The sequence below is a fragment of the Cervus canadensis genome, chromosome 22, assembly GCF_019320065.1.
Source record: "Cervus canadensis isolate Bull #8, Minnesota chromosome 22, ASM1932006v1, whole genome shotgun sequence".
In the NCBI taxonomy this organism is placed as follows: domain Eukaryota; kingdom Metazoa; phylum Chordata; class Mammalia; order Artiodactyla; family Cervidae; genus Cervus; species Cervus canadensis.
The window spans coordinates 57,075,761-57,101,406 of record NC_057407.1 but is presented as its reverse complement, the minus strand read 5'-3'; the positions used below and the strand labels follow the sequence as shown (position 1 = coordinate 57,101,406).

Genomic DNA, 25,646 nt, shown 5'->3' with positions numbered 1-25,646 from the left:
CAAGGTGCAAACAAATACTCTTTTCCAAAGTACAAATAAGGAATGTTCTGTAATTAGCTAAGTTACTACAGATGAGGTAAGAAAAGCATAATATAACAAAATAAACTTTAATTTTCCATAATCATTCTGTTCCATACAATCATCAAATAATGCTACAATATGCTGTGCTTATCACCTTATTTCAAAAAAGCATTTGATAGAAACCTGCATAAAGATGCCATTTCTTCATCTAATGAGAACGTGCCAGACTGCCCACAAGGAAGTCAGCTAACAGAAATACATTCTAATAGGGACATCGTTTAATGGCTAGCAAAATCCCCCAAACCCTTCTTCATCATATACCAGTCATAGCTGAATTCTCAAAAGATTAATAATAAATCTTATATCCTGTAAAACCACATGTCTAACTCAGTTCAGTTAGCCAACCAATCCACAACCACCACAGGACAACAGGCCACAGCCCCTTGAGGCACAATGCTTAGTGGTTAAGAGAATGAACTCTAGACCAGATCCCCTTGCTTGAAAACTACTCTTAGATAGCTGTGTGATCTTAAAAGTTACTGAGTCTCACTGTACATTGGTTTCCACATCATCACAATGGAGATAATAATTGTATGCAGCTCAGAGTTATCATGAAAACTAAATGACTTGGGATTTATAAAGCATTTGCTATTTGCCAGGCATAGTTCTCAGTGCTTTATACTCTTTTAATCCTCAAAATTGTTTCCATTGCCAGATGCATTTGCTAAATAAATGAGATTTGTCCTTCCAAATTAGATGATGAGATGTGATAACCCAAATGATGCCAGGCATGAGGTCACAACAATGAGCAGACTGTCCTGTGTTACTCAGAACATGGAATGATGCAGCAGACAAGAAGTAGGCTTTCCAGATCCAAGAGCTCTCAAAACCCCTTGCCATCAGCCCAACCGCCAGAACACCACTGCAAGAGCCAGTGCTGAGAGAACAGCCCAGTGTACTTCAGGGAGAGGGCGGGTGGGAAGCAGAGGCAGCTTGTAGCCATTCCCTTTGGCAGCAGAGCAGGTAGCTGATGCTGGGAATCCACCCATGGACATGCAGTGGATGAGACAGACTTGACATCTGTAGCTGCCAAGACCAGGAACTTAAGAGAATTTTGAAGCAAACAGCCTAATATATATTCAAATAAAAGTGTAAGTCTGAAACCCAGTTCAAAGCATAGGGCCTTTTCTCTTGGGTTCCCAATTCCTTAGGCTCTCTGAGAATCCTCTATCTACCACATAAGTAGGTCCACAACCTGGAACAGCCACAGTCAGGGAATCCAGAGTGGCAGGGCCAGGTAAACTGCCCCTTACAGACTTCTGTCATATTAAGCCATTAGTTCTGTTAAGATGCACTACATCTGACAGGTTACTTTGGGCAACCCAAAATCTGAATTTTCAGCATGATAAATTTAGCATAACACAAATTCATAGAGATAATTTCAAAGTGTGTCCCTTCCTGCAATGAAGGACTTTTGACTCTCAGATTTTAAAACTTCTTCAAAAGGCATAAGATTCAGCCACTAATCATCATCGTCACCATCATCATCGTCACAACTGTCACCACCACCACCATCCCCACCATCATCATCATCCCCACCGCCTTCATCAGCATGATCACCACCATCATGAGCATCATCACCATCATCATCACCACCACGATCACCACTGTCACCATCATTATCATCGGTATGATCATCATTACCATCACCACAGATAACATTTATGTGGTAATTACCACATGCCAGGCACTATTCTGAGTGTTTTGCAGGTTTAAATCCAGAGTCTCTTGATGAAAGTGAAAGAGGAGAGTAAAAAAGTTGGCTTAAAGCTCAACATTCAGAAAACTAAGATCATGGCATCTGGTCCCATCACCTCATGGCAAAGAGATGGGGAAACAGTGGAAACAGTGGCTGACTTTATTTTTGGGGGCTCCATAATCACTGCAGATGGTGACAGTGGCCATGAAATTAAAAGACGCTTACTCCTTGGAAGGAAAGTTATGACCAACATAGATAGCATATTAAAAAGCAGAGACATTACTTTGCCAACAAAGGTCCATCTAGTCAAGGCTATGGTTTCTCCAGTGGTCGTGTATGGATGTGAGAGTTGGACTGTGAAGAGAGCTGAGCGCCAAAGAATTGATGCTTTTGAACTGTGCTGTTGGAGAAGACTCTTGAGAGTCCCTTGGACTACAAGGAGATCCAACCAGTCCATCCTAGAGGAGATCAGTCCTGGGTGTTCATTGGAAGGACTGATGTTGAAGCTGAAACTGCAATACTTTGGCCACATGATGTGAAGAACTGACTCATTGGAAAAGACCCTGATGCTGGGAAAGATTGAAGGCAGGAGGAGAAGGGGACGACAGAGGATGAGATGGTTGGATGGCATCACCGACTCAATGGACATGGGTTTGGGTGGACTCCGGGAGTTGGTGATTGACAGGGCGGCCTGGTATGCTGCAGTTCATGGGGTTGCAAAGAGTTGGACACAACTGAGCGACTGAACTGAACTGAACTGAATCCTCATAATGACCCTATGAGGTAAATACCATTTTATGATGAGAAGACTGGGTCGCAGAGAGCTGACAGACTTAGGGCCCAGAGCTCACAAGAAGCAGAGCTGAGATTCAGATCCAGGCAATCTCCCTCTCTCTCCAACACTCTCAGTCCTCCAGCATCTATTGATGTATTGTCAATAATGAGAAACATTGTTTTGAGTCAGTCATTTGCTTTTCAGAGTCCTACTCTTGCCCAAGATTTCCTTTATGTTGAGATGGAAATCTGTCCCCCTGTGTTCTTCCCCTGTCTTTCAGCCCAGCATCATCTCCTTTTACAATATTTTATTTGATTTGACAATAAGTCCACATAAAATAGGGTTTCCTAGGTGGCACAGTCACCTGGAAAAGGAAATGACAACCCACTCCAGTCTTCTTGCCTGAGAAATCCCATGGACAGAAGAACTTGGTACAGTCCAAGAGGTCACAAGAGTCAGACATGACTGAGCAAGTAAACCTACCTACCTAGGTGGCACAGTGATAAAGAATCTGCCTGCCAATGCAGGAGACACAAGAGATGCGGGTTTGATCCCTGGGTTGGGAAGATCCCTTAGAGTGGGAAATGGTATTCAATCCAGTATTCTTGCCTGGAAAATTCCATGGACAGAGGAGTCTGGCAGGCTACAGTCCGTGGGGTTGCAAAGAGTCAGACACGATTGAGTGACTGAGCACACACACACACACCACATAAAATAAACAAACCAAAAATATAGGGTGAACAAAAACAACTCCCCAAGTTGTAGGTGCATTAAACAGGTCACTTGCCCCAGAAAGCAGAGCAGCAAGCGACCGCTCCCACCCAGGCGCAGGCTGCAGCTTCACTGCTGACCCCTCTTCAGGCTCAGCACACACAGCCTCCCAGAGAGCACCTGCGCCAGCCTCCCTGGTGGAGTCAGCCACTGCCTCCCTTGGGGCATTACTGGCCACCTCTCTTACAGCACTCATCACAGCCTCATATGATGTCTAGACAGAACTTAACCTTTGCCCCTGAGTGGGCCACCCTGAGGACAGCATCATTTCCATCTGTCTTTGTGTTCTAAGCACCTCCTGCAGGTCATGACACACAGCTGATATTTTCATGGGAAGCTGTGGAGTGAACACTCACTTCATCCAGTCTCTTTGCTCAACTTGTTCATCTCCAGACAAGCCCATTCACTTAGCACTTGTGTTGCAGATACATCACTTGCAGACCCAGCAGGTGCAATGTGAGCAGGATGGTCCTGGCCTCTCCCTCCTCAAAAAGTTTCTAGTCCAGTGGGCGGAGGGGAGTGGGGGGCGGGCAGGGGCACCAAAACATGCAGCAAAATGAGTGAACAAAGGTTTGTTGTGGTAGAAAGTAAAGGAGAGATAGGGTGGGTCATGGAACAGGATCCCAGGCAGATTATCACACAGGCTGGAGGCCAGAGGAAAAGCACAGTGACCCTGAAAGTGGCAGAAGCCCGTGTAGCGTGAACAGCACGAGTAGGAGAAGAGACCCAAGAGCAAAGCAAAGGCCCTTCCTAAAAAGGTGATCGTGTCATTTCCGCTTGGGGATTTCAACCTTCTCTGCTGTTGTGACAGACACATAATGTGTAGATGGGCCTTCAGACACTGCACAGCTTCTTAAAGTTTTATTTATTTCTACTCCCAATAGAAACGTCTGGTCACCAGTTTGCTTAAGTGCATGTTATTTTCTTCCCCTCGGATAGCTGTTTATTTTACTCACTTCACCCAGACTGCCTTTCCTGTCAATTCTACCACAGAACGGCCCGCCCATTTCCCAAGAACCATCCCCTGCCCTTTGATCCTCTTCCTCCCCAGGAGTCCCTCAGCTACCACATGCACCATTCCCCCAGGATGAGTGTCTCAACCAGCCAGGGCCACGACTGCTTTCCTAGGCCTGTTGTCTCAGAGCACAGCAACAGTGCCTTAGACTTCCTCTTTCCACAGCATCTATCAAGACTTCTTTCATTTCAAGGCAATTGGAAACATGGGTTTGACCCCTGGGTTGGGAAGATCCCCTGGAGTAGGAAATGGCAACCCACTCAGGTATTCTTGCCTGGGAAATTCCAAGAACAGAGGAGCCTGGTGGACTACAGTCCATGGGGTAGCAAAGAGTTGGACATGACTTAGTGACTAAAACAACAACAATGGGCCTAAAATGATTCATATTTTCTTTCTTTCTTTCATCTTTTTCCCCCCTATTTGAAGCCAATTTCTCAGCTCCTTATAGCTTTAATGTAAAAAAAAAAAAATACTGAATTCCAGTTCTAGTCAAATTACTTTGAGATTTATGCATATCTCTGGTGAAACTTCCAGCCAACTTTGTGATTTTACTTTGCTTCAACAAACAGAGGGCAATTCTCTTTTTGAAGTATTTGGTTTTACTGGACTATGATTATTCTTACCCTGCTTACAGCCAAGGGGCCTCTCAGCCTCAGTGTGTCTCTGTCTCCACTTGTGTCAGAACAGAACTGTCCTCAGAACAGCAGACTGTAAGGCGATGAACCAAGAAACGCAGAGACACACAGAGCAAACAGAACGAAAGCAGCAAGTGGAACAGGGGAACAGACGCAACAGTGAGTGAGGGTTTGGCTTACTAGAGATCCGGATGAAGGACATCCAGTTCCTGCAGTTCTCTGCCCAAACCACAAAGTACATGTCCCTCGGCAACGGCTTAATTGGCCATCGTGACTCATTTGCAGATGACAGGCCGGGACTTGTTAGAACAGAAATTCAGGTGAGTGGGCATTAATCCCCAAACTTCCTCTTTCAAACTGACTGCTAAAAATCTCAGCACCTAATGTGTGGCCAACTTGTGTATTTTCACAGGCATTTTGTCCGGACTCTGACCGCACCTTGCCCCCAAACGTTGTTTATCTTTTATGATAATCTGAGTACTTTGCCTATCTTCATAAGCCACCTTACATTCTTTCTGGAACAATCAAGGTATAAACAAATTCTTGATTTACCTTCTCCAATATCTTTCTGCTGTTATACATGGCTCCTCATTATTTTATAGAAAGGAGAATAGGCTGTTCAGGTGTACTATTTCAAAATTAGAAATGCATGAAATTTTTATAAACAGAATTAAGAATGAATTTTGTGACTCTCAAGACATTTACATAAATGAGCAGTTGTTTTCATTTTTTCTTAGAATTATCCACTTTCTGAATAATTAAAGCATTACAGACATGCATTTTTGAATGTGTGAAATATTTTGCAAAAACATATGCCGTGTGAACTTTTGAGACAACAGATTGCAAATTCTAAAATTGGTTAAAGGAGGAAAACTCTTAAGTTCACTTTAATTATGCTGCCAGGCATTAACAAGTGAGTGAGAAGGGGCACAGAGATCCACAGAGCATGGTCTTCACAGCTGCAAAGGCAGAGCCCAAACCCAATACTGGTGTCTGTTTTACACTGTCCGGGCAGTTAAACGACCCATGAGGTCATCTAAGTTTTAAGTTTCTGTTCAATTCGGCAAGACCTGATCAAGAACTCACCAAATAGAGGATGTGGTGAACTGGAAGCAAAAGTCAAAGTTGGAAACACATAATCTCTCCCAGTGTTTCCAAAGCACAGAAGAAAATAACGCTACAGTGTTGAAAGAAGGTAGTCTGGACTGGAATGGAAGATAAAGGAGAGCTTTCTAATGGAGGTGCTATCATTAGATCTCGGTCTTAGAAATAGGTAAGATTTTAAAGAAAAGAAATTTAGGAGAATGACAAATGTGAGGAAAAGCAAGAAGTAGAAATATTTGGCATTCTGGTTACATCTTAGGATGTATGGGGAGAAAGAATGAAAACCACCACCAAATATGTGTGCTCAGTCACCGCGTTCCCCTTGCTAAGACAGAGTGAGTGGGCTTGACGCACAGCACCAACTCACAACAAGCAGTGAGCAGCCGGCCAGGAAGACTTTCTCAGCCATGTGGAGATAGGAAAAGAGTCAGTGATGCTAAAATAGACTGGTGAGGATAAAAGTGTTCCTGGGTGGGGGTGGGGTTATAGGCTTAAAAGCAGAGAAGGAAGAGGAGAAAAAAAAAAAAATATTTTAAAGCCATATTTCTTCAAATCAGTGTTCATCCAGCCTTTTTAAAAAAATTTAACTTTCCACATCGTCTAAAGATTTCTCAGAGGTACACTGCAAAGACTAAGTATCTGGTTAGACCTGTATCTACCATTAGCTGGCTGTATGACCTTGAGAAAGCCATTGAGCTTCTCTGTGCCTCAACTGGAGGAGAGGCGATGGGGTTGACCTGTGGCCCTGGGAGGAGACCCAGAAGAGAAGGATAATTTCACAGGTTCAGAGATCCTTCCTGAGGAGTGAGGGGTTTGAACCACATATTGGGCATCTCAGCTCAGGGACCAACACTAGAAAGATGAGTTCCCTTAGCTGATTTGAAAACCAGCAGGACTTAGAGCAGGGTTGTAAGAAACCAAGGCTCTGCCCATGAAGAGCGTTCATGTGCTGCTTACTCGTGGAAACAAGGCAAAGGATTCAGACTGAAACTATCTGGGGCTCTGACTGCTTTCCTACGACCACGCCAGTCACAGCCCAGCCCACACTGAGTGCCCGCTCCGGCTGACCTAGACCCAGAACAGTCCCCCACTAGACTGAGGGCTGCTATACTTGAGTGGGGTGCACACTCAGAGTGGGACAGAGCCAGCTTGGACCTATCACAGCATCCAAACACTGAGGGTGGCCTTCCTGGATCGAACTCAGATCCAGCCCTTAGGGTGTCTGTCCAGCAACTTGGGCCCCACACTGCCCCTGATAGACTGGCGATAGCCATTCAACACAGGAGAAGCCCAGGTCACACCTGGCTCTGACTCTGAGCCCTGTGTTTCTGGTCCCACCTCCCACCATGGTGAGAGCTGCCAACACCTGGGGGAAGACACAACATCATGCTCATGTCAGATCCAGCCTTCCCACCAAAGCCACTGGGCACATGCAGACTGCACAGGTACACTCCCACACAAGAACATACCTTCAAGATTGAATTAGGTAAGTGACTCACAGAAATTCATAGAGACAGAGAAAGTAAAAATTTGTTCCAAATGAAAGAACAAGAAAAACAATCAGGAAAAAAAAAAAGCAACTAAAGAAAGAGGTAAATAACTTACCAAGTAGATTCCAAAGTTATGACAAAACAAGGTCCACTGGAGGAGAGAATGGCAAATCACTCCAGTATTCTTGCCTCAAGAACCCCATGAACAGCACAAAAAGGTGAAAAGATATGGCACTGGAAGATAAGCCCCCCAGGTTGGTAGGTGTCCAATATGCTACTAGGAAAGAGCCAAGAAATAGCTCCAGAAAGCATGAAGAGGCTGGGCCAAAGTGGAAATGATACCCAGTTGTGGATGCATCGAGTGGATGCATCTTGGGTACAATCTCAAAAACGACAGAATGATCTAGTTTCATTTCCAAGGCAAACCATTCAATACCACAGTAACCAAGTCTATGCCTCAAGTACTAATGCTGAAGAGGCTGAAGTTGACTGATCCTATGAAGGACAATAAGACCTTCTAGAACTAACATCAAAAAAAGATGTTCTTTTCATCATAGGGGATTGGAATGCAAAAGTACAAAGTCAAGAGATATCTGGAATAACAGGCAAATTTGGCCTTGGAATACAAAATGAAGCACAGCAAAGGCTAATAGCTTTCTCAAGAGAACACACTGCTCATGGCAAACACCCTCTTCCAACAACACAAGAGATGACTCTACACATGGACATTACCAGATGGTCAATACCAAAATCAGACATTATATTCTTTGCAGCCAAGGATGGAGATGTTCTATACAGTCAGCAAAAAACAAGACCTGGCACTGACTGGGGCTCTGATCAGGAGCTCCTTATTGCAAAATTCAGGCTTAAATTGAAGAAAGCAGGGGAAAACATCAGACCATTCAAGTATTACCTAAATCAAATTCCTTATGATTATACAGTGGAAGTGATGAATACATTGAAGGGATTAGATCTGATAGAGAGAGTGCCTGAGGAACTATGGATGGAAGTTTGTAACACTGTACATGAGGCATTGACCAAAACCATCCCCAAGAAAAAGAAATGCAAGACGGCAAGATGGTTATCTGAGGAGGCCTTACAAATAGCTAAGAAAAGAAAAGAAGTGAAAGGCAAAGGAGAAAGGGAAAGATATACCCAACCAAATAAACATCTATTTCTGCTTCACTGACTACACTAGAGCCTTTGACTGTGTGGATCACAACAAACTAGAAAATTCCTAAAAAGATGGGAATACTAGATCATCTTACCTGTCTCCTGAGAAACCCATACGCAGGTCAAGAAGCAACAGTTAGAACCAGACATGGAACAACCGACTGGTTCCAAGTTGGGAAAGGAGTATGTCAAGGCTGTCATTCTGGTTATTTAAATTACATGCTAAGTAAATCATGTGAAATGCCAGGCTGGATGAATCACAGGCTGGAATCAAAATTGCAGGGAGAAATATCAACAACCTCAAATATGCAGATGATACCAATTTAATGGCAGAAAGTGAAGAGGAACTAAACAGCCTCTTGATTATGGTGAAAGAGGAGAGTGAAAAAGCTGACTCAAAATTCAACATTCAAAAAACTAAGATCAAGGCATCCAGTCCCATCACTTCATGGCAAATAGATGGGGCGAAAGTGGAAACAATGAAAGATTTTTGGGGTCTCCAAAATCACTGCAGACAGTGACTGCAGCCATGAAATTAAAAGATGATTGCTCCTAGAAAGAAACACTATGACAAACCTAGACAGCATATTAAAAAGCAGAGACAACACCTTGCTGACGAAGGTCCATATAGTTAAAGCTATGGATTTTCCAGTAGTCATGTACAGATGTGAGAATTGGACCATAAAGATGGTTGAGCACTGAAGGATTGATGCTTTCAAATTGTGGTGCTAGAGAAGACTCTTGAGAGTCACTTGGACTGCCAGGAGATCAAACCTGTCAATCCCAAAGGAAGTCAGTCCTGAATATTCATTGGAAGGACTGATGCTGAAGATGAAACTCTAGTACTTTGGCCACCTGATGTAAATAGCTGACTCACTGGAAAAGACACTGATGCTGGGAAAGATTAAGGGTAGGAGGAGAAGGGGAGACAGAGGATGAGATGGTTGGATGGCATCACCAACTCAATGGACATGAGTTGGAGCAAACTCCAGGAGATAGTGAAGGTCAGGAAAGCCTGGCGTGCTACAGTCCACGGGGTTGTAAAGAGTTGGACATGACTGAGTGACTGAACAAGAGTTCAATGCATTATTAATGAGAATGCTAACTGAATTTGGGGAAAGACTAGATAAGCACAGTGAGCATCTTAACAAAGAACTAGAAAACAGAAAACAGAGCCAGTCAGAGCTAAAGAATACAATACCCGAAGTGAAAAATACAAGTATAAATAGCAGACTAAGCAACACAAGAGCATATAAATGATCTGGAAGATAGAATAATGGAAATCACCCTGTCAGAACAGGAAAACAAAAACAAATTTAAAAGTGATAATTGAATAAAGGACCTCTAGGACAACATCAAGCATAGTAACATCCACATTATAGAGCTCCTAGATGCAGAAGAGTGAGAGAAAGAAGTAAAAATGTATTTTATAAAATTATGGCTGAAAACTTTCCAGACCTTCAGAAGGGACAGATGTTCAGGTTTGGGAAGCACAGAGGGTCCCAAACAAGATGAATCAAAAGAGACTTCCACCAAGACCTACCATAATTAAAAATGGCAAAAAATTTAAGAGAATGAGAGAACTCAAAAGGCAGCAAGAGAACAAGCGAACCCCCAGAAGGCTATCAGCTAATTTTTCTGTAGAAACTTTGCAGGCCAGGAGGGGGTGGTAGATACATTTAAACAGCTGAAAAAGTAAGCATCTAAAACCTAGGATACTCTACCCAGCAAGGTTATCACTCACAACTGAAGAAAAGATAAAGAGCTTCTCAGACAAGTAAAAACTATCAGAGTTCATCAGTACTAAAAAGACCATACAAGAAATGTTAAAGGGTCTTCTTTAAGTGGAAAGAAGTAAGAATTTAGAGGAAAGAAAAAAAAATGCCACTAGTAAAGGCAGATATATAGTACAGGCTGTGGATCAACCACTTAATTAAACTAGTATGAAGATTTGAAAAAAAATGTATGATTAATTATAACTACTGTTATAACTGTTAAGGGCTAAAAAATAAAGATAACATTAAAAAAATATAACATAGGGGAGGGGAGAAAAAACCATAGATTTTTTTTCCTTTAGAATGTGTTTGAACTTAAATAACTATACTTTGAAACAAGTAGGTATAATTATTCAGTTTAGTCACTCAGTGTCTGACTCTTTGAGACCCCATGGACTGCAGCACACCAGGCTTCCCTGTTCATCACCAACTCCTAGAGTTTACTCAAACTCATGTCCATAGAGTCAGTGATGCCATCCAACCATCTCATCCTCCGTCGTTCCATTCTCCTCCTGCCTTCAATCTTTCCTAGAATCAGGGTCTTTTCCAATGAGTCAGCTCTTCGCATCAGGTGGCCAAAGTATTGGAGTTTCAGCTTCAGCATCAGTCCTTCCAGTGAATATTCAGGACTGATCTCCTTTAGAATGGACTGGTTGGATCTCCTTGCAGTCCAAGGTACTCTCAAGAGTCTTCTCCAACACCACAGTTCAAAAGCATCAATTAGATAAAAAACATCAAATATATCAAAAGGTATAGCTATAAGTCAACATATATATAAACCCTATGGTAATCACAGATTAAAAACCTATAATAAGTGCACAAAAACAAGAAAGTTACACAAATATAATACTAAAGAAAATTGTAAAACCACAGGGAAAGAGACAAAAAGAAAACATAGAACTACCAAAATACCAAACTACCAAAGGTACACACCTATCAATAATCGCTTTAAAAGTCAGTCAAAAGTGTCCCAACCAAAAGACATGGTGGTTGACAGAATAAAAATAAACAAGACCCGTTTATATGCTGCTTACAAGAGATACACTTCAGAGCTACAGAAACAATAGACTGAAAGTGAAGGAATGGAAAAATATTTCATGCAAATGAAAATGACAAGAAAGCTGGGGTAGCGACATTCATATTAGACAGAGTAGAGTGCAAAAGAAACTCTATAACAAAAGACAAAGAAGAGCATTATACAATGATAAGAAATGGATAAAAACTCATTAACATATATTCACCTATTATAGATGCATACAAATATATAAAACGTACAAACAAACATAAAAGGAGAAGTTCAAAATAATGCAATAACAGTAGGGGACTTTAACACCCCACTTACAACAATGGACAGTTCAACCAGACAGAAAATCAGTAAGGAAACGGTGGTCTTAATGACATATTAGATCAACTGGACTTAACAGATTTATATAGGACGCTTCTCCTTGCTATTCTTTGGAACTCTGCATTGAAATGGGTATATCTTTCCTTTTCTCCTTGCCTTTTGCTTATCTTCTTTTCTCAGCTATTTTTAACACCTCCTCAGACAACCATTTTGCCTTTTTGCATTTTTTTTTCTTGGGGATGGTCTTGATCACTGCCTCCTGTACAATGTCATGAACCTTCATCCATAGTTCTTCAGGCACTCTATCAGATCTAATCCCTTGAATCTATTTCTCACTTTCACCTTATACTTGTAAGGGATTTGATTTAGGTCATACCTCAATGATCTAGTGGTTTTCCCTGCTTTCCTCAATTTAAGTCTGAATTTGGCAATAACAAGTTCATGATCTGAGCCACAGTCAGCTCCTGGTCTTATTTTTGCTGACTGTATAGAACTTCTCCATCTTTGGCTACAAAGAATATAATCAATTTGATTTCAGTATTGACCATGGTGGTGTCCATGTGTAGAGTCTTCTCTTGTGTTGTTTGAAGAGGGTGCTTGCTATGACCAGCATATTCTCTTGGCAAAACTCTGTTAGCCTTTACCCTGTTCATTTTGTACTCCAAGGCCAAACTTGCCTGTTATTCCAAATATCTCTTGACTTCCTACATTTGCATTCCAGTCCCCTATGATGAAAAGGACATCCTTTTTGGGTGTTAGTTCTAGAAGGTCTTGTAGGTCTTCATAGAACCATTCAACTTCAGTTTCATCTGCATTAGTGGTTGTGGCATAGACTTGGATTACTGTGATTTTGAATGCTTTGCCTTGTAAATGAACAGAGATCATTCTGTCATTTTTGAGGTTGCACCCAAGTACTGCATTTCGGACTCTTTTGTTGACTATGAGGGCTATTCCATTTCTTCTAAGGGATTCTTGCCCACAGTAGTAGATATAATGGTCATCTGAATTACATTTACCCATTCCAGTCCATTTTAGTTCACCAATTCCTAAAATGTCAGTGTTCACTCTTGGCATCTCCTGTTTGACCACTCCCAATTTACCTTGATTCATGGACCTAACATTCCAGGTTCCTATGCATTATTGCTCTTTATAGCATTGGACTTTACTTCCATCACCAGTCACATCCACAACTGGGTGTTGTTTTTGCTTTGGCTCCATTTCTTCACGCTTTCTGGAGTTATTTCTCCACTCTTCTCCAGTAGCATACTGGGCACCTACCAACCTGGGGAGTTCATCTTTCAGTGTCATATCTTTTTGCCTTTCCACACTGTTCATGGGGTTCTCAAGGCAAGAACACTGAAATGGTTGGCCATTCCCTTCTCCAGTGGACCATGTTTTGTCAGAACTGTCTACCATGACCCGTCTGTATTGGGTGGTCCTATATGGCTCAATGCAGAGTTCCAACAAATAGCAAGGAGAGATAAGAAAGCCTTCCTCAGTGATCAATGCTAAGAAATAGAGGAAAACAACAGATTGGGGAGAGACTAGAGATCTCTTCAAGAAAATTAGAGAAACCAAGGGAATATTTCACACAAAGATGGGCTCACTGAAGGACAGAAATGGTATGGACCTAACAGAAGCAGAAGATATTAAGAAGAGGTGGCAAAAATACACAGAAGAACTATACAAAAAAGATCTTCATGACCCAGATAACCACGATGGTGTGATCACTCACCTAGAGCTAAATATGACTGCCTGGAATGTGAAGTCAAGTGGGCCTTAGGAAGTATCACTACGAACAAAGCTAGTGGAGGTGATGGAATTTCAGTTGAGCTATTTCAAATCCCAAAAGATGATGTTGTGAAAGTGCTGCACTCAGTATGCCAGCAAATGTGGAAAACTCAACAGAACTGGAAAAGGTCAGTTTTCATTCCAATCCCAAAGAAAGTAAGTGCCAAAGAATGTTCAAACTACCATACAGTTGCAATCATCTCACATGCTAGCAAAGTAATGCTCAAAATTCTCCAAGCCAGGCTTCAACAATGCATGAACAGTGAACTTTCAAGCTGGATTTAGAAAACGCAGAGGAACCAGAGATCAAATGGGCAGCATTCACTGGATCATCGAAAAAGCAAGAGAGTTCCAGCAAAACAGCTACTTCTGCTTCATTGATTATGCCAAAGCCTTTGACTGTGTTCAGTTCTGTTCAGTCGCTCAGTCATGTCCGACTCTTTGCTACCCCATGAACTGCAGCACGCCAGGCCTCCCTGTCCATCACCAACTCCCGGAGTCTACCCAAACCCATGTCCATTGAGTCGGTGATGCCATCCAACCATCTCATCCTCTATCATCCCCTTCTCCTCCTGCCTTCAATCTTTCCCAGCATCAGGGTCTTTTCCAATGAGTCAGTTCTTTGCATCAGGTGGCCAAAGTATTGGAGTTTCAGCTTCAACATCAGTCCTTCCAATGAACACCCAGGACTGATCTCCTTGAGGATGGACTGGTTGGATCTCCTTGCAGTCCAAGGTACTCTCAAGAGTCTTCTCCAAGACCACAGTTCAAAAGCATCAGTTCTTTGGTGCTCAGCTTTCTTTAGAGTCCAACTCTTACATCCATACATGACTACTGGAAAAACTATAGCCTTGACTAGATGGACCTTTGTTGACAAAGTAATGTCTCTGCTTTTTAATATGCTCTCTATGTTGGTCATAACTTTCCTTCCAAGGAGTAAGCATCTTTTAATTTAACGGCGGCAATCACCATCTGCAGTGATTTTGGAGCCCCAAAATATAAAGTCAGCCACTATTTCCACTGTTTCCCCATCTATTTGCCATGAAGTGATGGGACTGGATGCCATGATCTTAGTTTTCTGCATGTTGAGCTTTAAGCCTACTTTTTCACTCTCCTCTTTCACTTTCATCAAGAGGCTCTTTAGTTCTTCTTCACTTTCTGCCATAAGGGTGCTGTCATCTGTGTATCTGAGGTTATTGATATTTCTCCCGGCAATCTTGATTCCAGTTTGTGCTTCTTCCAGTCCAGCGTTTCTCATGATGTACTCTGCATATAAGTTAAATAAGCAGGGTGACAATATACAGCCTTGATGTACACCTTTTCCTATTTGGAACCAGTCTGTTGTTCCATGTCCAGTTCTAACTGTTGCTTCCTGACCTGCATACGGGTTTCTCAAGAGGCAGGTCAGGTGGTCTGGTATTCCCATCTCCTTCAGAATTTTCCAGTTTATTGTGATACACACAGTCAAAGGCTTTGGCATAGTCAATAAAGCAGAAATAGATGTTTTTCTGAAACTCTCTTGCTTTTTCAACGATCCAGGAGATGTTGGCAATTTGATCTCTGGTTCCTCTACCTTTTCCAAAATCAGCTTAAGTATCTGGAAGTTCACAGTTCACGTATTGCTGAAGCCTGGCTTGAAGAATTCTGAGCATTACTTTACTAGCATGTGAGATGAGTGCAACTGTGTGGTAGTTTGAGCATTCTTTGGCATTGCCTTTCTTTGACTGTGTAGATCACAACAAACTGTGGACAACTCTTCAAGAAATGGGAATACCAGACCACCCACCTTGCCTCCTGTGAAATCTGTATACAGATCAAGAAGCAACAGTTAGAACTGGACATGGAACAACAGACTGGTTCCAAATTGGGAAAGAAGTACATCAAGGCTGTATATTGTCACCCTGATTATTTAACTTATATGCAGAGTACATCATGTGAAATGCTGGGCGAGATGAAGCACAAGCTGGAAACAAGATTGCAAGGAGAAATATCAATAACCTCAGATACACAGATGACACCACTCTTATGGCAGAAAGTGAAGATGAAAGTGAAATTTCTTGATGAAAGTGAAAGAGGAGTTAAAAAGCTGGCTTAGAACTCAACATGCAGAAAACTAAGATCATGGCATCCAGTCCCATCACTTCATGGCAAATAGAAGGGGAAACAATGGAAACAGTGAGAGACTTTATATTTTTGGGCTCCAAAATCACTGCTGGTGGTGACTGCAGCCATGAAATGAGATGCTTGCTCCTTGGAAGAAAAGCTATGACCAACCAAGACAGCGTATTAATAAGAAGACATTACTTTGCTGACAAAGGTCCATCTAGTCAGAGGTATGGTTTTTCCAATAGTCATGTATGGATGTGAGCGTTGGACTATAAAGAAAGCTGATTGCTAAAGAATTGATGCTTTTGAACTGTGCTGTTGGAGAGGACTCTTGAGAGTCCCTTAGGCTGTGAGGAGATCAAACCAGTCAATCCTAAGGGAAATCAGTCCTGAATATTGATTGGAAGGACTGATGCTGAAGCTGAAACTCTAGTACTTTGGCCATCTAATGCAAAGAACTGACTCATTGGAAAAGACCCTGATGCTGGGAAAGATTGAAGGCAGGAAAAGAATGGGATGCCAGAGGATGAGGTGGTTGGATGGTATCACCGACTTGATCTAAACATAAGTTTGAGCAAGGTCCAGGAGTTGGTGATGAACAGAGAAGCCTCGTTTGCTGCAGTCCATGGAGTTGCCAAGAGTCAGACACGACTGAGTGAACTGAGGACACTTTATCCAAACCTGAAATATATTTGATTTCCAACTACACATTGAACATTCTCTAGGATAGATCATATACTAGGCTACAAAACAAGTCTCAATAAATTTAAGAGGACAGAAATGACATGAAGCGTTTCTTTTCTAACCATAATGGCATGAAACTATAAATACAGTTGCAGAAAGAAAAATGGAAAAACAAGCACTGGAGACTTAGAAATATGCTAGTAAAAAGCTAACGGGTCACTGCAAAAAAACAGAGGAAATCATAAAATACCTTGAGACAAATGAAAAAAAAAAAAACCCACAAATTTCCAAAATCTATATAGGATGCAGCAAAAGCAGATCAAAGAGGAAAGTTTATAGTGATACAGGCTTACCTCAAGAAACACTCAGATAAACAACCCAATTAGTCATCCATAGGAATTAGAAAAGAAGAAACAAAGCCCAAGGAAATAATAAAGATCAGAGAGGAAATAAATAAAATAGCAACCAAGAAAAAAAAAAAGAAAGAAAACATCAATGAATCTAAGAGCAGTTGTTTGGAAAGATAAAACTGATAAGCCTGGAGCTAGATTCACCAAGAGAAAAGAGAGAGGATTCAAATAAACAAAATAATAAATAAAACAGGAGAAATAACAACCAATATTAAAGAGACAAAAACCCCAAGAGAATATTTCAGATAGTTATGTGCTAAAAATTGGAAAACCTAGAAGAAATGGATATATTTCTAGAAATATACAATCTTCTAAGACCAAATTAGGAGGAAATAGACAATCTGAATATACAGATCACCGGTAGTGAAATTTAATTAATAGTTTAAAAAACTCCCAGCCAACAAAAGTCCAGGACCAAGCAGATTCACAGGATAATTCTATTAACACCAAACTTACAAAGAAGATCTAATGCCTATTCTTTTCAATCTATTCACAAAGGGGACACTCCCAAATTCATTCTACAAGGCCACCATTATTCTGGTACCAAAAATAGACACTACAAAGGAAAAAAAAAAGAAACTACAGGCCAATATCTCTGATGAATATAGGTGCAAAATTTTCAACAAAATATGAGCAAACTAAGTTCAATAATACATAAAAGGGTCATACACCATGATCAACTTGGATTCATTCCAAGGTCACAAGGAAATACACAAGTCAACTTATGTGGCACATCTCATTAACAAAAGGAAGTATAAAAATTGTATGATCACCTCAGTAGACTCAGAAAAAAGCATTTGAAAAAATTTAACACATATTCATGATAAAAACTCTCATCACAGTTGGTAAAGGGCATATATCTCAACATAATAAAGAACATATATAACAAACTCACACCTAACATCATACTCAATGATGAAAAGCTGAACGTTTTTCCTCTAAAATCATGAAAAAGACAAGGGTGCCCACTCTCTTCACCTTCATTTAACATAGTATTAGAAGTTCTAGCCACAGTAATCAGACTAGAAAAAGAAATAAAAGGCATCCCAATTGGAAGGGAAGAATAAAACTTTCATATATATATAGAAATATACATATATATATATATATCTTATATATATATAAAACTTTCAGTATTTACAGATAACATGATACTATATATATACTATATATATATAATAGACTTTATGGTTTCCAACCAAACACTACTAGAACTAATAAATGAATTCAGTAAAGTTTTAAGATACAAAATTAATATACAAAAACTGTTGCTTTTCTATACACTAATAATGAACTATTAGAAAGAGAAAGCAAGGAAACAATCCCATTTATAATTGCATCAAAAAAAAAATAAAATACATAGAAATAAATTTAACTAAGGAGGTAAAAAACCTTTACTCTGAAAACTACAAGATACCAATGAAGGAAATTAAAGGCAAAGAAATGAGAAGATATGCTATGTTTGTGGATTGTAAGAATTAATACTGTTAAAATGTACTTATTACCCAAGCAACCTATGATTTAGTGGAAGGTGAGAGGGAAAGTCGCTCAGCTGTATCCAACTTTTTGCGATCCCATGGACCATACATTCCATGGAATTCTCCAGGCCAGAATACTGGAATGACTAGCTGTTCCCTTCTCCACAGGATCTTCCCAACCCAGGAATTGAACACAGGTCTCCCACATTGCAGGCGGATTCTTTACCGCCTGAGCTATCAGGGAAGCCCCTTGTGGGAATTCCATAGGGAATTCCATGGACCATAGAGTCCATGGAGGTCACAAAGAGTCAGACACGATTTAGTGGAATCCCTGTCAAAGTACCTATGATATTTTTCACAGATATAAAACAAATAATCCTAAAATTTATACGGAACCATAAAAGGCCCTGGATAGACAAAGCAATGTTGAGAAAAAAAGAAAAAGAACAAAGCTGAAGGGATCACAGCCCCTGACTTAAGACGATACTACAAAGATACAAGTAATCAAAGTAGTATGGATGGGGGTTGAAGATGGTGGAAGAATAAGATGTGGATCATCTTCTTCCTCACAAATACATCAAAAATACATTTGCATGTGGAACAACTCCTACAGAACACCTGCTGAACACTAGCAGAAGACCTCAGACTTCCAAAAAGGCAAGCTAAACTTCACATAAAGTGGTAGGGAAAAGGCATGAAAATAAAGATACAAAGAAAAAGGGATGGGTCCTGTACCATGGGGAGGTAGCTGTCAAGGAAGAAAAGTTTTCACACATTTGGAAACCCCCTCACAGGCGGAGACAAGGGGGAGCTTTGGAACCTCAGAGGGGAGTGCAGCAACAAATAGGCAGAAGACAAAGCAGAGAGAATTTGGCCAACTGGCATCTCCCAGCAGAGAAGTTGTTTGGACACCTATCACAGAGAGTCAGGTTTGGGTGCTGAGGCTCAGGGAGAGGACTGAGGCTGATTCCTATGAAGGACTGGGGTTGACTCTGCCTCCTCCTGAGGGTACTAGTACAATGCAAGTCAGGGGAAAGCCTGGATCTGCCAGAAAGGCAAGAGATCATTGTCACAGGGACCCTCAAACTCCTGTGGACCCTCTAACTCCACACGCTCCCAGACTGCAGGACCCAGCTTTCACAAGTGGGATGATTTGGCTGTGGTCTATGACCCCAGAGATGGGCACACTTACAAATGTGGGGTTTTGTCTGTCTGTCCTTTTTTTGGTTAGTAGTTGGTTTGATTTTCTCCTATTTCTTTCTTTTTCCCTTCTGTGCTGCGTGACTGGTGGAGTCTTGGTACTCCAGCAAGGGGTCAGGTCTGAACCTCCAAGGTGGGAGACCCGAGTCCAGGATGTTGGATCACCAGAGGATTCCCAACCCTATGGAATACTAATAGGCAAGAACTCTCCCAAAGGCCTCCATCTCAACACTAAGACCTGGCCCCACCCAAAGGTCAGCAAGCCCCAGTGCTGCATGCTCCACGTCAAACAACTAGTAAAACAGGAACACAACTGTACCCATTAGTAGACAGGCTGCCCAACGTCACACCAAGCTCACAGACACCCCGTAACATAGCACTGGGCCCAACACTGCCTTTAGAGAGACAAGATCCAGCTTCACCCACCAGAACGCAGGAACTAGTCCCACTCCTCCAACCAAGAAAACTTAAAGTCCAACCCCACACACTAGGGGTAGACTCCACAGGAATAACTACAACCTTGCAGCCTCTGGAAAGGAGACCCCAAACACAGTTTATTAAACAAAATGAAAAGACAGAGAAACATGCAGGAGATGAAGGAGCATGGTAAAAACCCACCAGACAAAACAGATGAAGAGGAAATAGGAAATCCACCTGAAAAATAATTCAGAGAAATGATAGTAAAGATGATTCAAAACCTTGGAAATAAAATGGAGGCACAAATATACAGAATGGAGGCATGGATTGAAAAGATACAAGAAACATTTAACAAGAACCTAGAAGAAATAAAGAACAGAAAATCAACAACAAACATCATACTAACTGAAATTTAAAAAATACACTAGAGGGATCAGTAGCAGAACAGATAAGTAAGCTGGAAGATCGAAAGTTGAAAATAACTGAAGTATAGTAGAATATTGAAAAAAAAGAATGAAAATAAATGATAACAGTCTCATAGACCTCTGGGACAACATTAAGCACACCAATATTTGAATTAGAGGGGTCCCAGGAGAAGACAAAAAAAAAAGATATGAGAAAATATTTGAGGAGATTATAGTTGAAAACTTCACTAGCAGGGGAAAATAGCCACCCAATTCCAGGAAGGCCAGAGAGTTCCATACAGGATAAACCCAAAAAGAAACAAAGCAAGACACATATTAATCAAACTAACAAAATTAAACACAAAGAATAAATATTAAAAGCAGCAAGGGAAAAGCAACAAGGGACTACAAGGAAATCCCCATCAGGGTAACAGCTGATTTTCAGCAGAAACTCTGCAGGCCAGAAGGGAGTAGCAAGATATACTTAAACTGATGAAAGGAAAAAACCTACAGCCAAGATTACTCTACCCAGCAAGGTTCTCACTCAGATTTGGCAGAGAAATCAAAAGTTAAGAGAATTCACCACCAAACCAGCTCTATAACAAATGCCAAAGGAACTTCTCTAGATAGGAAACACAAGAGAAAGAAAAGACCTACAAAAACAAACCCAAATCAATATAGTAAATGGTAACATGTATCATCTATATAAATAATTATCATATAATAAATATATATAACCATATATATAATAATAATTTTTATATATCGTATATATAAATAATTATCTTAAATGTAAATGGATTCAATTCTCTAACCAAAAGAAACAGACTGACTGATTGGATACAGAAACAAGACCCATATATATGCTGTCTACAAACGACCCACGTCAGACCTAGGGGCACATAGAGACTGAAAGTAAGAGGCTGGAGAAAGGGAAATTCTCTCAAAGGTACAGAGAAGAGCTAGCACCTATCTTGCTCAAACTGTTCCAAACTTGCAGAGGGAGGGAAACTCCCAAACTCATTCTGTGAGGCCACCATCACCCTGACACTAAAACCAGACAAAGATACCACAAAAGAGAAAATCACAGTCCAATATCACAGATGAACATAGATACAAAAATCCTCAACAAAGTTCTAGAAAACAGAATCCAACAATACATTAAAAGGATCATACACCATGATTAAGTGGGATTTATCCCAGGGATGCAAGGATTCTTCAATACACACAAATCAATGTGATACACCATATTAACAAATTGAAAGATAAAAACCATATGATAATCTCAATAGATGCAGAGAAAGCTTTTGACAAAACTCAATACCCGTTCACAATAATAACTCTCAAGAGTGTGGGCATAGAAAGAATATATACCTCAACACAATAAAGGCCATAAATGACAAAACCACAGCAAGTATTATTCTCAATGGTAAAAACTGAAAGCATGTCCTCTAAGATCAAGAACAAGACAAGAGTGCCCACTCTCACCACTGTTATTCAACATACTTTTGGAAGTCCTAGTCATGGCAATCAGAAAAGAAAAAGAAACAGAAGGAATCCAGATTGGAAAAGAAGAAGTAAAACCTTCACTGTTTGCACATGACATGATACTATACATAGACAACCTTAAAAATGCCACAAAAAGCTACTAGAGCTAATCAATGAATTTAGTAAAGTGGCAGGATATAAAATTAATACACAGAAATCCCTTGCATTTCTATATACTAACAATGAAAAATCAGAAAGAGAAATTAATGAAACAATCCCATTCACCATTGCAACAACAAGAATAAAATACCTAAGAATAAACCTACCTAAAGAGATGAAAGACCTGTATGCAGAAAAATATAAGACACTGATAAAAGAAATCAAAGACAATTCAAACAGATAGATAGATATATACCATGTTCTTGAACTGGAAGAATCAATATTGTCAAAATGACTATACTACCCAAAGCAATCTAAGATTTAATGCAATCCCTGTCAAATTACCAAGGTCATTTTTCACAGAATTAGAATAAAAACTTTCACAATTGGTATGGAAACACAAATGACCCTGCATAGCCAAAATCAATCTTGAGAAAGAAAAACAGAGTTGGAGAAATCAACCTCCCTGACTACAAATTATACTACAAAGCTACAGTCATCAAGACAGTATGACATTGGCACAAAACAGAAATATAAACCAATGGAACAAATAGATAACCCAGAGATAAGCCCACGTACTTGTGAGTACCTTATCTTTGACAAAGGAAGCAAAAAAATACAATGGACAAAAGATAGCTTCTTCAGTAAGTGGTGGTGGGAAAACTGGAGAGCTATTAGAATACTTCCTAACACCATACATAAAAATAAACTGAAAATGGGTTAAAGACTTACATGTAAGGCCAGAAACTATAAAAGCTCTTAGAGGAAAACATAGGCAGTACACTCTTTGTTATAAATCACAGCAAGATTCTCTCTGACCCACTTCCTAGACTAATGAAAATAAAAAGGAAAATAAACAAATGGAGCCTAATAAAACTTAGAAGCTTTTGCACAACAAAGGAAACTATAAAGAAGATGAAAGACAAACCTCAGAATGGGAGAAAATAATTGCAAACAAAACAACTGACAAAGGGTTAATCTCCAAAATATAAAAGCAGCTCATATAGCTCAAAATCAGAAAAACAACCCAATCAAAAAATGGGCACCTAAACAGACATTTCTCCAAAGAAGACATACAGATGGCCAATAAACACATGAAAAGCTGCTCAACATTGCTCATTATTAGAGAAACGCAAATCAAAACTACAGTGAGGTATCACCTCACGTGAGTCAGAATGTCCATCATTAAAAAATCTACAAACAATAAATGCTGGAGAGGATGTGGAGAAAAGGTAACCCTCCTGCACTGTTGGTGGGAATGTAATCTGATACAGCCACTATGGAAAACAGTATAGATATTCCTTTAAAAACTAGAAATAAATCTACCATATGACCCAGCAATCCCAATATTGGGCATATACCCTGAGAAAGCTACAATTCTAAAAGACACATGTACCCCAGTGTTCACTGAAGCAATATTTACAATAGCCAAGACATGTAAGCAACCTAGATGCCTATCGACAGATGAATGGATAAAGAAGTTGTAGGACATTTATACAATGGAATATTACTCAGCCATAAAAAGGAATGCATTTGAGTCAGTTGTAGTGAAGTGGATGAAACTAGAGCCTATTATACAGAGTGAAGTAAGTAAAAACAAGAAAAACAAGTATCACATATTAACACATATATATGGAATCTATAAAAATGTATTGATGAACTTAGTAGAGAATGGACTTGTGAACACAGCAGGGGAAGGTGAGCGTGGGATGAATTGAGAAAGTAGCATTGACATATATACGCTATATGTGTAAAACAGATAGCTAGTGACAAGTTGCTAAATAATACAGGGAGCCCAGCTTGGTGCTCTGTGATGACCTAGAAGGGTGGGATGGGAGGAGAGGAGGAAGGCTCTGGAGGAAAGGGATATACATACAATTATGACTTCTTTGCATTGTTGTTAGGCAGAAACAAACACAAAATTGTAAAGCAATTTTCTACCAATTAAAAAATAAATAAAATTAATTAAAAAATAGTACGTTGTTGGCACCAAAAGAGACACATAGGTCAAGAACCCAGAAAAAAATCCACACACTTAAATGATCAATTAATTTATGACAAAGGAGACAAGAATATACAGTGGGGAAAAGACAGTCTTTCAGTAACTGGTGCTGGGAAAACTGAACAGGTACATGTAGAAGAATGACATTAGAATATATTCTCATGCTATATACAATAATGAACTCAAAGTAGATCAAAGAGCTAAATATAAGACTGGAAACCATAAAACTCCTGAAAACACTCTGACATAAATTGTAGCAATATTTTTTGGCTCTGTCTCCTAAAGGAAACAAAAGAAAAAAATTAAACAAATGGGATATAATTAAACTTAAAAGCTTTTGCACAGCAAAGACAACCATCAACATAATTAAAAGACAACCTACTGAATGGGAGAGAATATTTGCAAATGATGATAACCAGTAAAGGGTTAATATCCAAAATATATAAACAGCTCATACAACTTCAATATTAAAAAACCTGATTTAAAAAAATGGGCTTGTGAAGTAATTAGCCTCCAACAAAAAAAAAAAAAAAAAAATGGGCAGAAGACCTAAATAGACATACTTCAAAAGAAGACATACAGACAGCCAACAGGCACATGAAAAGATGCTTAACCTTGCTAATAATCAGGGAAATGCAAATCAAAGCCACAATGAGATATCATCTCACATCCGTCAGAATGGCTCTCATGACAAAGACATCAAATAACAAATGTTGGCAAGGATGTGGGAAAAAGGGAATAATGTTGGCCGGAATGTAAATTGGTACAGGCACTATGGAAAACAGTATGGAGATTTTTCAAAAAGCTGGAGAGAACTACCATATGATATAGAAATTCCACTCCTGGGTACATATCCAAGGAAAATGAAAACATTAATTTGAAAAGCTACATACACCCTAATGTTTATAGCAGTATTATTTATAACAGCCACAGTATGGAAGCACCCTAAGTGTCCACCAACAGATTAATGTATACACACACACACACACACACACACACAATGAAGTTCACTCAGTTGTAAAAGAGAATAAATATTGTCATTTGCAACAACACGGATGGTCCTAGAAATTATTGTCCTTAGTGAAATAAATCAGAGAAAGACAAATTCTATATGTTACCACTTATATGTGGACTTTAAAAAAATAAATGAATATAGTTAACTCGTCTATACACAAATGTTCAAGCTGCAAACTTTCAAAACTGTGAATGTATGCCTGCATGTCCAATCCCGTAAAGCTAGTTCACGTGTCTGGCACACATGGTCACAGGTACGCACCCCTACAAGTCGTTCTGCCTTTGTACAGTTCTGTATAAAGAACAGTAATGCAGTATCTTCATTTCAAGCCCAGGAAGTCTAGACGCAAGTGTAAAAGCAGCGGTGATGTAGCTGGTACTGCTGCACGTTTCAAGGTACTGTACTGGATGATTTAAAATGTTTTCTTTTTTTGTGTGTTTGGTTTTTTTATGTATTAATTGTGTGAAAAGTATTATAAACCTATTGCAGCACTGTACTATATAGCCAATTGTGTTAGTTGGGTTCCCAGACTCACAGATACAGAGAATAAACCAGTGGTTACCAGAGGGGAGAGGGAAATGGGGAGGGGTGATACAGGCGTAGAGGATTAAGAGGTACAAACTACTATG

The 25,646-nt window shown here is 40.0% G+C and overlaps 1 protein-coding gene across 2 annotated transcripts in view; it reads right to left on the bottom strand.

The window, feature by feature from the left end:
* The window catches only part of NEK10 (NIMA related kinase 10), a 290,181-nt gene that overhangs the window by 244,377 nt on the left and 20,158 nt on the right, over nt 1-25,646 (bottom strand). The gene's annotated exons all lie outside the window — the stretch shown is intronic.